Here is a 13,760-nt window from a genome sequence, read left to right on the forward strand (position 1 = left end):
GTCTATAGGAAATTTGTCTAATTAACCAGCTGATGAATCAGTATGCTAATGAAACCATATTGATACAGTTCCGTGGATCTGATTTGGGTCTGGTGTGTAAATGAGATCAAATCAGAGCAGTGGGACAGTTGCTGTGCTAAAATGATGTCTGGCAATATGTTCCTCCACACAGAAAGTAATAAAAAAAAAACACACAAACACTTCTCTGTCTATCCATATGGCTGCAAGTGTAGTGCATCTGGCTCAGCATGCCGTATACAGTTACCAACTTATATTTCCAGTTGTATTCGCACCTCACGATGCCATGTGCAAAGTGAAAATTAAAGGCAGAAGGCTTGTGTGACGGGATTAATTAGACGGAGGCCAAGTGAAGTCACACTCCTCGTGGCAAACGTGCTCCAACCCTCAATTACTCACAGCGAACAAAGCAATTAAAAGGTCTGTCCTATGGAGTTACCTGGGACTGGATTGTGAGTCGTCTCCAGTGAAACCCCCAGGGGCAAACGAAGCTCCGCTGGCCAAGTCCACAGGTAGGTAATTACTATTGATCAACTGGCATTAGAGCATGTGGAACGACATTGTTATTTTTGCCAGCTCTCTATTTTAGGTGGCCACTTCAACAGCAGGATGGGTTTTTGAGCATAGATAGAAAGATAGTCTTCTTATGGCTCTTTATTTACATTATTTTACACTGACCCATAGGATTTTTTAAAGGGGCAATATTATGTAAAATCTCCCTTTTTAAAGCTTTACATCATGTTATAATATTATTCCCTCATCATCACTCCAAACATACCTGGACTGTTGCCTGGATTCTTTCATGCATGTTTGAGTAATCCGTTAATCTCCACGGCAACCATTCAGCTGCGCAAAACAACTGGGTGGACCTAGCTCCGCCTTCAGTGACGAAGCTCCTCCGTCAAGCTGCAGTTTACTAACTTAGTAGCTTCTGCCTAACAGAGCAAACCCCGTCTGAGCTCCTTCAGACTAGCTAGTAGCAGTTAGCAAACGCCTGGTGTAACTGCGTGTCTCCTGAGCTCATTATGCGAGCTGCTTCTCAGTAAAAACGTTGTGAAAGGGTTAATAGAGAAGCAATGTTGTGACGACTTCCTTTCAGAAACAGTAGGAGCTTTTAAAGAGGTAGAGGCCCAAATTCAAGTTGTTACGTTACAAAGTAAATTTTTTTATATTTATTCTTTTCATAACAACTGATTAAACTACTTAATTAAACTATAAAATGGCAATATGTGCCTGGAAAATACACAAAAATGTTCACATCTTGAAGACATTGTTGAACTTCACAAAACAGTATTTTATAAACCTGGAAAATAGACCAGACTTTGTGTTTTCCTGGTGAGTTTTCACCACTCACATAATGGCTCTATGGCATTATGAAGAAAATATTCTGGATTACCACTGAAACTGGCCTTGTTGTGCTACCCACCACCTTAGCTCTGCGGAGTAACAACGGCGTCACAAATGGCTTCAAACCAGGATGCACTATGGACAATTAGACTTTTTCTCTTGTTCAATAAAGATGTTTCACCAAGAGAATCTTCAGTTCTTGTTGTATTGGTATGTAGTAAAAGACTTGTAATGGTCAGACTCATAGTAAGAACCATTAAAAAAAAACAAATGGGGCAATAACACAGTCTTTTATTTCCAATGTATTCATACATTTAATTCTTCAAGCACCAAAAACCACTGAACGAAACAACACAAAAACATCTAAAGAAAACATGAGCACAACTTCCTTCTTCATAAAATGTGAATAGAAATGAAGTGGCGTTAGGTGTGAGACGTTGTAGGATTTCTCGTTTGTCTGTGGGGAAAGATTACAACCCATTTCTCCTGCTAACACTAAACCCGCGCCTTTGTTTTAGTTGTATTTACCCAAAATGCCCTGCTTCATAGGCCACTTCCTGATTTTGGAGTGAGCTCTTGTTTGCTTTTCATTCACATACGCATTGGAAACTCAACAGTGTTTAGTTCAACTTTGTTTTGTAGGCGGTCCAGAGTTAATCTTCTTGCGTATTCACGTATCCCCAAACAAACCGAACTTTCTAGCTAAATTAATTAGAGTTCGACTAAAGCGGACTGGTGTGAATGCCCCATTAAACACCTGTACCAGAAACAAATCGATCAAAGCTATGGCCATCTTACTATACTATACGTAGGCTTTGTCAGTTGAACTCCAGTCCAATGTAGATTCAACGTACACAGACTGTCCATCGCTACATTCATTGGGTGTTTAACATCTAAACAATGCTCTTTCACTAACTCTCCGGCACGCCACCCTTCAATGGACTCATTCACACCCACTGATATACGTGGGTATATATGTCTGACCAGGACAGGGACCTCGGGGCAGGGTACACCCCGTCACTGCAAGACACACACACCACTGACCATGCAGCCACACACACATTCATTTGCTGCCGCCTTCGGACGCCCAGTGGATTTAGATTGATTGCCCCAGAGTCGTTTTTCGTTTCGAGCCAGAACGAGTCACCACCGCATTGAACTGACAATGTTTACTTGGTGTGACTCTTTCACTGAGCCATTGTCTTATTCAAACTCTCTCCTGTTTCATCACTGCCATCAGATTTCCCCTTTTCGTTTCTTTTGCCACACTTTCTCTTTTCTCCAGCAGCTTCTTCTTGGACGTGACTTTGCCTCAACAAACAAAAATCCTTGAGGGATCAGTAATTGGAACACAGGTTACTGCCTCAAAGCGGCGAAGTCCTGTTGAGAGTGTAGAAGTCCATCCAAAAAAGCATCTATTCTGGAGGTTCTTGGATTGATTTCAAAGTCCAGTGTGCCTGAAACTCCAAAGGATGAACCAAAGAGACTTCTAAGAAATTATTATCCTACCGCACTTATTTTTCTTTTGGTATGTTTTAATTCCAAAAACAATGTGATTTCCCGTTTTGAACTTAAATACAAAGTTGTTTTTTTTATATAAAAAAATGCATCATCTCTGTGTGGAGTCTGACTTGTTTTCCCATCAGTGTTTGGGTTTTCTCCAGATCTGGGATGAGGAGTAGAAAGCAAAATGTTCAGTAGTTTCATCTTCAGTCTGGCAATTCTGTGTGGAAATATCTATACACGAGTTTTCGTCCATATGCACATATTCTATATGCAATATATATTTAAATATTTTCCTGTAAAATCAAAACTTAATAATTCTGTATGATTTATTCCTGTATTTCTGACCTCTGTTCCCAAAAAACAAAAACATGGAGATAGAAGTCCAACTAATAACCTTCTTAACTGTGCTTTAAAGCCATCTATTATGCAAAATTCACATTTTGCATGTTTTTGTACTTCCATTTGGGTTTCTACTGCTTCTAAGCACAACCAAGGCACTTAAAAAACACCCATTGCCACTTTTTATGGCAATAAGTTCATGTTTTTTGGTGTATTGGAAATGAGTTGTTTCAAAAAACTCTGTAATGTAATGTCACAAATCAGCAGGCACTACCTGTTACCTAGCAACCTCAATCCATCACCTAGCAACCCAAGCTGAGCTCCAGCACATTTATTCCATTAGTTTTACCGCTGTATGCTGCATACATACGCTGTACAATGGCTGCTGGGAAAGACAAGTGTTTTGTTGTTGACTTACGATCCAAAACCCACTTGCTGTGTTCTCGTTGGTTGTGCAGGAGGCTCTACTTCTGCTGTTCGAAGAGATTGTCAACGTAAATGTTGAACCGGGTGGGTGTGCCCAGTGGCGGAAAAAAAGGTGGTCAATATAGTCAGAACTGAGAAAACTAAAATCTCATTATCCAAGAAAGATATTGTGCAAAAAATTTATTTAATCCGTAAACATATCCTAACCTGTTCAAGGACTCATAATAGGCCACCTTTAAAGTTTTGAAAAGGTTTACATTTGGCAATATATAGCTCACCATACACCTAACAGTTGTTTTTTGTGTGTGAAACGGTTTTGTTTGTTTCCTTTAAGTGATTAATCTTTCTGAATAGAATCTCATGGCTTGAATGTAAAATATGTGTTTGGAGAATGTTGGCAATAGCAACATTTACCCCTGCTTCTTTCCGGTTCAGCATCAACACATCAATCAGAGATTAGAAATTAATTACTCGGATATCAGATTGACTGAGAAACAGCTCTGCTTCTGCTGTGCTGCTGCTGCTGTGTGAGGACACGGCTAACGAAATCAGGCTTCTCCAGGAAAGAAAAAACAGGCTCAAATCCTTGGCTTAATTCTCATTGAAGCCCCCAAATTGACATGTCTCCCTTATGATCTTGACATATTATTAAGATTTAATGGCGGAATTATGATCATTAAAACAACATGACTGATACAGGGGGCAGATGATGAGCTATTCATTTAACCTACTCTTCCTGTAATAATATTGAAACAGACAGTCTGCCAGTTATTAGATCATAATTAGCCGGTGCAATCTGTACGGAATCCGAGGAAATGACGCCAAGTTAGCGGCACGGCGTGGCTCCGCTCTGCGTTTCCACATGCAGACGTCGACAGCTTCTCTGTGCGTTAAGGCAGGCTTTCTCAGTTAATTTCATGAAAGAAACAAAGTGTACAGAGCATGGGCCCATGTCTGAACAGGGAGGAATATAATGAGCCAGATGGTAGTTAATGAAAATAACTGGCACTGTTGTCATTGTTGCCACCCAAACACGAGGCTTTGTTTGTGTTGGTGCTTTCAGCGGCCCACTGAAACCAGAAAAAAATACTTTATCTCTCGCTAATTTTCCAACATAGCCAACCGCCACACCCTGGCTCTTCTTATTTCCATACAGTGCATGTGAGCACTCCAGTGTGTGCCAGTTTAGCAATGAAAAATATGCACCCTCAGCTGTTTTATCCTGTTCTCAGAGAAACAGAGAGAGAGGAGAGGAAACACACCACCACACTGTCGGCGTCCCTCTCTCTTCTAGCTCCCCCCTCCGGCATTTCTGCAGGTAGCGTTTGCCAAAGTCGCCCCATTAATAAGCAACATATTTGATTTGCAATGTGAAACGTATTATCTCAGGGCCTGCAAAGAGATTAAAAAAAAGACACAAGACGTATGGTTGGGGCAGAATTATTCAGCAGAGTGTGGGAGAGGTGTCGTGCTGCCCCGGGGCGCCAACATGCTGTGGATGGGTGAGAACGCCGAGCTGCGAACATGGAGCCCGCCATCTCAGACGCCCCAGGTGAGCACGGAGCGCAGATCCCGCAGATAGACTCCATATTCCTCGTCACAACACCGATTGTTTATCACATGCGAGAAGCTCAAACAGCTGAGCAAAATGCTAAAAAAAACTCTAAAATTCAATGCAGTTGTGGCCTTTATAAGTCACTTATGTGTGATTTAATCTCCCTGAAGGCCTCAGATGATTATAACCAAAAAATTCAGGGAGAAAGTTTAAAACCAGGGTTTAACATACCCAAATCCAATTTAGTCTTTCTCAGAAGTTACAAACTACATTTCAATAATCTTGGTACTGGAATGAAGCTAACACTCCGTCAGAAGTGTAAGTATCAGAAAAAACGAGGATGGAAAGTGAAATTATTTGGATTTTTATCTCCCTTGAAATTATTATTATTTTTTGCACTATGCAATATATAAACTTTTAGAAATGTCACAAAAAAGGCTACAAAGTTTTGTAAACCATAGATCCACCTGTGGAAAGATTGATGTGGAGGAGCTAAACTAAAGCAAATTTTACAGATGTTTTAGTAAATAAATAAATAAAAACTTTGGCACAAGTTGGCATCATCTAGAAACCTGGGGATTTACTCATTTTTTTACTTTATAAACTTCTTTTTGCATGTCAAAAACTGCATGTTTTTTAAATACCAACATTTACTTTTTACTTCTTATAATAAAACAATAAAAAATGTCTCATTTTGATTAGGGTTGAAGTTTATTCTTTGGAAATCCAATGTATAAAAAAGGAAAAATTTAGACAGATTTACTGGTAAGAAGAAATTATAAACATAAGTTCAGATATTTTTGGCACTACCAGCGCTCCATACAATGGTGTTTTTGATGAAGGTTCCTGGCCACAGACGTCTGTCTGATCTGCAGCCTTTGCACATGAACTCAAAATGCTTTCTGCTCAACTCAAATGCCCAAATGATTTTTTGTCTTTTTTTGCCGTTGTGCACCGAAACCAAACAATCTATTCCGCAAAATAAACCAAAAACATACAGATAGAGAAAAATAAAGCTGAGATCTTCCCCTGGTGCTGCTGGGGGAGTGGCTATTATTAAGTAAATAATCAGTCTTCACCCAAAAACCTGGAGAAAATCATAAGAAGTTGTTTTTATTATTTCCCAGCGACACAGCAAACATGTTGAAGAAGTTGCTCCAATCAAATGAGACCAGAATTGAACTTGTATGCCTACATGCAAAAGATGCAGGAAACTAGAGCTGCACATCACCCAGAACACATGGCAGCATCATGCTGTGGGGACAGATGACAAAGCTAAATACAGAATAATCCTGGAAGAAAAGCAACTAGCAGTTGCAAAATACCTGAGATTGTAATGTGAATGTTCACCTGAATGGATGAAAGCATTTTCATATGTTAGGTCAGGTTGTCAAACTCATTTTGGTTTTGGGCCAAATCCAGATCATAAATGCTCTTAAAGGGCCAGTTGTGCCAGAATGTATTGATAAAATCTGTTCACAAACTGTTAAAGTATCAATGAATTCTTAAAATTAAATAATATTACTGAATATATCTTCAGTCCCTCCAGGATTTTGAGATTATTTTTATTATTTTTTGCAATAAAAATCAAAGTGTTTGTGGTGCTAATTTCGAAATATTTGAGATAAAAAGTCGCATGATGGTAAATGCAACATTTTATTACTTGCTATATAGATCATGGACTTTAATCTGACATCAATTAAGGCGGAGGCATCTGTTTAGTACAAGTAAGAATGTTTTGACAATTTTTGAGAAAAATCTGCAATAAACTCCTAATTATTAGTGTTAATTATTATTAGAATCTAGAGGGCCACATCAACAGCTGTGGCGGGTTGGATTTTCCCCGCAGGCCTTGAGTTTGACACATGTTAGATGGTCTAGTCAAAGGCTTTTACCTTAAGGCTAAAATTAGACTGTGCTTTCTTAGCAGCTGTTCAAAAACACATGAGGTATCTCCCCTAAAGTAGGGCGATAAATGTTGGTACTTGAGTCTGCATCAGTGAAAATATCAACTCAGTTTTACTTCAACTCTGAGTCCAATACATTACAGAGAACACAGCGACGTCTTTTTAAAGAAGTCTGACTGATTATTTATATTTGTAAATTTGATCTTCTAAATTATTGATCAAAAACTGTGTCTAATGTAAAAGGAACTTATTTCCGTACAACAGGAATCATAAAAAATGTTAAAGTTTACGCCTCACTTTGGTCAGTGTCCATCTGGTTCAGCTGTAACGCATCGTGGATGTTTTAGGTTCCACATTTAAAGCCTGTCTGCTGCACGTACAATAAATTATGAAGGTTTTACATTCATAACTAAAGAAATTAAATGTAATTAAATGTGCATGAACTTTCTGAATATGAAACATAAAGTGATTTCCCCCTTACAAAGGAAAATTAGTACTTAATTGATTCCAGTTTTTGGGAAATTGCTGCAATTTAAGTATATCTTGTTTTTAATTTGTTTGATTATTATTTTAGATTTATTGCTATTTTTTAAATCAAACTTAATTTTCTTATTTTATAATTTTTCTACCTGTACGTTGTACTTTGTGTTGTAAATATGCTATAAAAAATAAACTTTAATGCTGAATTGTTTAATCAGGATTCAGTAAATTGAATAAATGACCAGAGTGAGGAGTTTATACTTTAATGCACGACGGAATCTAATGATTTATGAGCATTTAGATTATTTATACTGAATCCTCTGGTTTATTTTTGGGGGATTTTTCATGGCAGAGTCATTTATCTTAATTAACCTAATGAGGATCGACTTGAATCTGCTTCCGCTGCTGATCGTTCCCCTTCACTAAATCTCTTGTGGCTCAATAATTGTGTCGCTCATGACCCAGAAGTTGCACTTTCTTCATCTGTGGATCTTTGCTCTCTCAAGTCCTACTGCCAAACTCTTCACACCAAGAACCTCAAACCTAATAAGGTCTGAGTTGTAAAGTTCAGGGACTATTTTTCCAGGCGTAACAGGACAATCTGGCCTCTGTCAGGGAGTGGCTAGCAGCGGTGACTGTGTCCTACGCTGATTACCCAGCTGATGGTTCTCCGTTTGTCACCGCTCCTGCTAGCTCCAGCGCACAGCAGCAGGGTTTCTTGATTACTTAATTGCTTGTAAGAGCTCATTAAAGCTTCCTATCCATCATAAGTCGTATGGCGAGTATCAATTTCAGAGTGAGAGATGGAGGGAGAAAGAAGACAGAGAGACGCTAGGAAACTCTGATGAGCAATTAGTGACGTGCGATGCTTTTGAATTGTCTGTATTTTTTAGGGAGTGTGTGGGATTCATCACATGGATGGATGCTGCTGCATTACCAAGTGATAAACATGTCCTTACTCTCAAAGTTTTGACGCAAAGGGGCATTAAAAAGTGGATTTTTGTTTTAGAGAAGGTGTAAAACCGAACATTTTGAGTCAAAAACGTAATGTTTCAATCGGCTGAACACCTTTCTGACTCTTTCCTTTCTGATTCCCAGTAACGTGGATCTTCGTGGGTTGTGGACTTTTGCCATCGTTTCTATTTCTTCTTCCCCAAAAGGGAGTCATTTATATCGATAGCTCAGAAGAGCTTTAGAAGACACTCACAATCTTACCAGGTGCTAAATTAGAATTGGATGCTGTTCGTATTAATTGGTGATCATTTGCAAAGCGGGTGGAAAAAAACGTCCTGTGCCAAGAGCAAGTCTTACAAGCCCCCAGCTGGGGTTGTCAGGGGCAGGCTTGTTGGCATTGTGGCAGCATATGTTTGGTGCCAAGAACACCATTGATTTGCATTTCTTTTATATGAATTTTACAAAGCAGAAATGCTCTTTTGTGCAGAAGTGATCCCAAAAGTGAGCGTTGCAATTAATCACAAGTGAAATTTATCGGCTGATGAAAAGCCATAATTCTACTTGCAATCTTTTTTTTTTTTTCCTAAAAAGAAAAAGTGGCAGCATCTGCAGCGCACTCGCTTTTTTGATGAATGTGCCTTTAAAGCCGTGCAGTTTGGCTCCATTTAAAACTGGCTTGAAGGAAGAAAAACAGCAGCTCGATCTTTGAGATTCTGCAAATGCCATAACTCATGAAAATAGTTCTTCTGTCTCCGAAAACAAGCACTGCATAATGCCGTCGAGTGACGCAAATGTGAAAAATTGCCCGCATGATTTAAGTTAGACGAATTTTAAATAACATTTAGAATTTTTCAGAAATTGCCCCAATAACACATAATAAAGATGCAAATACCTCTCAACATTCGACAACCTGCTTACAACAACCACACAGTCGTTTCAAATATTGACTTGTACCCATTTGATTCTCCTACCGCACATCATCAGAACCTATTGGGACATCTAATTGATCCAATTAACCAATTAATTCTTTGGTAGGATTAGAGACAATCGCACTTGTATGTACAGAGACGGGCCGGCTCTGCCAAGAGATGGACACGCTCCAGGTTTTTTGCTTCATCTCCAAGGTGGCTCCAGATGGGTTGGGGGCTTGAGACTCATCTGTGGCCAACTGGTCCAAACCTCACACTGAGACTCGCCTAGAGGATCACAAACCGGCACTCCTTAGACCCAACAAACATCTTCTTAGTAATGTGAAACCCTAATTAAATCAGTTTTAATCTGTATTTACCTGCAGCCTTCATGGACCCCTTGCATGTTATTGTTTATATCATGATGGAGGGTAAAAAGACTATTCTTTCTATGCTCTGACGCAGCAGATTGTTCTACCGTTACAAAAATCAAACCTGGAGACATGAGTGTTATTAATTTAGCGCAGTGCGCCACAGCAAATGGAGAAATAACGCAGAAAAACTGTTGAAGAACGATTCAAAGCCACTTTTTTGTCAGCTACACTACACGCAGGCTCGTTGCCATGGCAACTGACAACAAGGCCATTAAATGTCTCAAGATTCAACACCAAAAAAAAAAAAATCACTCAAACATTTCCCACACAAAAAGCAGAACATTTTGTGGTTATTAATAAGTGATGGCTGTGGTAGATTAGCTACAGCTGCTATTAGCTAAGCTAACACTGCAGTGGTTGATTAGCTACAGCTGCTATTAGGTAAGCTAACACTGCAGGGGTTGATTAGCTAATTTAAACACCTGATCTACTGATGATCTGTCTGAGTTGGTTTTTAGGTCACCTTTTTTATTATTTTTCAACCAAACCAAAACACCAAATTCCACATCACATCTACATGTAAAGATGGTCAAAGTCAAGCTAGCATAACTGAGCTACTTCCCTCTCACTCTCTACTTTTTTTTTTTTAATTAAAACTTTTTCCTCCTTCTGAGGTAGTTTAGCTCATGTTGACAATTGATAGCAAAGCACTGCATTCCTTTTCCTTTTATATATCAGGCATACATTTAAGATTTAGCGTGTTTTATTAATAATTTAACAGCTAAAACCAGTGGTAGTCACCGTCAGCCAGCAGCTTTTTGCCCTCCAGCAGGGAGATTGGGGCGGCAGTTTGCAAACGTGACGTTACGCTGCTAAGGGATCCATGGATGCTCCATGTCTGATTCCTTTATCCTCAATATTCTCATTATAAAAACAGCTGTTAGATTTTCCTTTTACTTTGATGTATGTCCAGATGAGCAAAAGGAGAAATCGATAGATAATTATTGATTAGGTTTTTGTTTTAAATATCTGAAATAATGCCAAACTGGCTTTTTGTCTTTTATCCAGTTTTCACTTTACGCCATTGTTTTTTTATTTCTAAGCAGTTGAGCGACGGTGGCAAAACCTTAAACTGCTGCTGGGCCAGTTACTCAGCAAGTTGTTGCTAGGTAACCACAGAATAGGTGAGTTGCTAGGTAACCAAGGAGTGAGTGAGAGTTGATTCCACCAACCTAGCGTAGCTGGCTGTGACAAATTGAGAGACTAGTCTTTTCATCTGCCTACATCCCCCAGAATGCTGTGCGGTTCTGGCTCAGAGTTCAATGAATACTCTATTTATTGAATATTGAATATTCTAGCAGACGTGTAACCTATTGATATTGATCATGTCTGTCACAATATATATTGTTATTGATTTATTGTCCAGCTCTAGATGTAAGCAGTGATAAAAAACCTAAACAAATCCAGCCATCCATACTGACCATTATCACCATTATGAAAGTGAAAGGCCCAGATGGTAGTTATATGTAATTTTTACAATATAAATGTAATAATAGTGCTACATTAAAGCAGCTGTGACAAAACTGTGGGTACAAACTTCCCTTGTTTATCTGTCTACCTCATGTCCTCCACAGAGATCCCCGGTGATGAAGAAAGGAAGGACGGAGTCCCACAGAGGGCTGTGTGGATGAAACTGCGTCCGTCCTCCCCACTTGAACGACTCACTGAAAGCCTTGAGTTATATTCCTGCAATTAGCTAAGTATCCACAGAGGCTCTCTGTCCCTGTCGACTTTAAGGCTCATCCCTGTAGATACGACGCAACAACAAAAAACAGCAACAAGACGAACCAACAGGGGGAAAAGAAAAATCAACGCATCAAAAAACAAACTTTACACAATGACCCCGCTTCATGTTTGCAACTTTTTTTTCCCCCTTACACCTTGCATCTTTTCTTCTGTCACGAGCATAAAGGGTAACGGCAATCCATCCCTTTTTTCCTCTTCCAAGGATAATGATTTACAAAATGCCTCTCATCAAAGAATTCATTAACAACGAGCGTTAATTAAAAAATAAATGAGTAAACATCAATATCAAATCTCAGCACTGTGGAAGGGAATGCATTATGCAGAGTAATGATGTTTGAAAGGGGCTTTAGCACCTCTGTGGGACTCTTTTAAACCCCTTACCTCTTAGGCAGTTGCTTATTTTGCAACCCTTTGTTGTTTAACAACAAAGAGAATGGGCCCTCATAATGTTATATTAATCAGCGGATTAATATTTCAATTTGATTTGCTTTATAGTTGAGGTGCTGTTGGCATTTCCATTTTCCCTCCATATGTGCAGCGATGTTAAGTGGTATCATTACCATTTTCTACCTGGGGGTTCGGGGAGATAACAGGCACCAGTGATAGCTCTATTCTGAGGGGGGAGAGGGAGGTTTCTGCGTGGGGAGGAGGGCACTCATGCATTTTTTAAAGGTCCTTGTTTGGTGTGCCTTCACATCCATTATTCTCAAATGTTTCAGGCAAACAGCTGAGTCACAGACTTTCTGTCCACCACAGAAACACCCCGATGATCTGAATTAGGGTCAGTAGTTAAAAACGAGGTTCCATATATGTTTTATTTACATTCTGTTTGACAACCATGAGCTAAATTAAGGTCTGCTGTTAACCAGCTCATATCGTCTATAAGAGTATAAATGAAAATGACAGACAGAAAGTACACTTGCTAACTTGTGACTGCGTTTAATCCATCTATATTCAAAAACAAAATACCAAGAGCTGGAAAGGAATGATAAAATTTATACAGCTGGTCCACATTTGACTACAAATTTGTGGCACTAACCCAGAAGCACTGATCATAAACATTGGTTCTGACGATGCCAAACCGCTAAATATGGTAGCAGAAGCTAATGCTAATGACACTTGACATTTTACTTTCCCGGTTACTTTGAACAATAGCAGATGAAATACAGAGTTTCTGGGTTTTATTCACTGAAATCAACAGAATGTCGCCGTTAGAGCGTGTTTGAATTTACCAGATAATTCAGAGGTTTTGAGTTTCACAAGCTAGCTGGGCACAAACGACGGTCGCTATCAGCACTGTTTTCATCCCAACTGAGCCCAGTTTGATGATTTGCTAACTCGCATCGGCGCCTGCTTCTCCTGGTAGGACACCAACTACAGGCCACCACATCACATAGCAGAGTCTCTCTGATTGGTTGACGCTCTGCATCCAGCGGCAAAAGTTCAGATTTTCCAACTCCAGTGTCGGACATGTCAGACGCTTTGGACGCATGTTGAACACTCAAAACGCTTCAGTCACAAAGAGCAAGACGCACGAAAAGTGTTGCGATGCGTCCACTTTGAATATAAACCAGATGCTCCTGATGCTCAAATTGTGTTCAGTGTGAAATCAGCATAAAGCTCTAATATTAACCATGCTGTGTCCCAACACGCCGTCAGTGGGGTCAAATTTGTTATTGGAGAACTAAATGTAAATTTGTGCTTCAGGAAGTGATTCTTTGGAGCAAATCTTTCACTCGTGGTTTCAGTTTTAGAGTTGTTGAGTATTGCTAACTCTTGATTTTGCCTGGTAAGGTTTTGGTCCGAGAGCACAGATTTAAAGTGATGCATTCTGGGTACAGAATAAACATAATTTGGCGAACCAAGAGTAAACTGAACTGTTGTGTAAAATGTAATTTACAGCGAAGAAGACTTGGGTAAGTTCAATCATTAAACTTTGTTTACACCAATTTGTTTAAAAGAGACTCACCAATAATCAATTCTTTGTGCATTGTTTCTTAGAGGATGAAGTTTATAAAGAAAAAATATGTAAATATTGACCTCCCTCCAAAACTTAGCTTCATTGTTTATTAGCCAACTACAAAATGAATCCTTTGCAGATTAATATAACCTGTCAACTTTATCTTACCTTTCTTACCTG

The 13,760-nt window shown here is 39.2% G+C and overlaps 1 long non-coding RNA gene across 1 annotated transcript; it reads left to right on the plus strand.

The window, feature by feature from the left end:
- The first annotated feature begins 4,954 nt into the window (after positions 1–4,954).
- Positions 4,955–12,538, plus strand: LOC116716763 (uncharacterized). Its single transcript, XR_004338616.1, has 2 exons — positions 4,955–5,188; positions 11,449–12,538. It is a non-coding gene; the product is annotated as an uncharacterized LOC116716763 (long non-coding RNA).
- Positions 12,539–13,760: the final 1,222 nt, after the last annotated feature.

Source organism: Xiphophorus hellerii, chromosome 3 (genome assembly GCF_003331165.1).
Source record: "Xiphophorus hellerii strain 12219 chromosome 3, Xiphophorus_hellerii-4.1, whole genome shotgun sequence".
Classification (NCBI taxonomy): domain Eukaryota; kingdom Metazoa; phylum Chordata; class Actinopteri; order Cyprinodontiformes; family Poeciliidae; genus Xiphophorus; species Xiphophorus hellerii.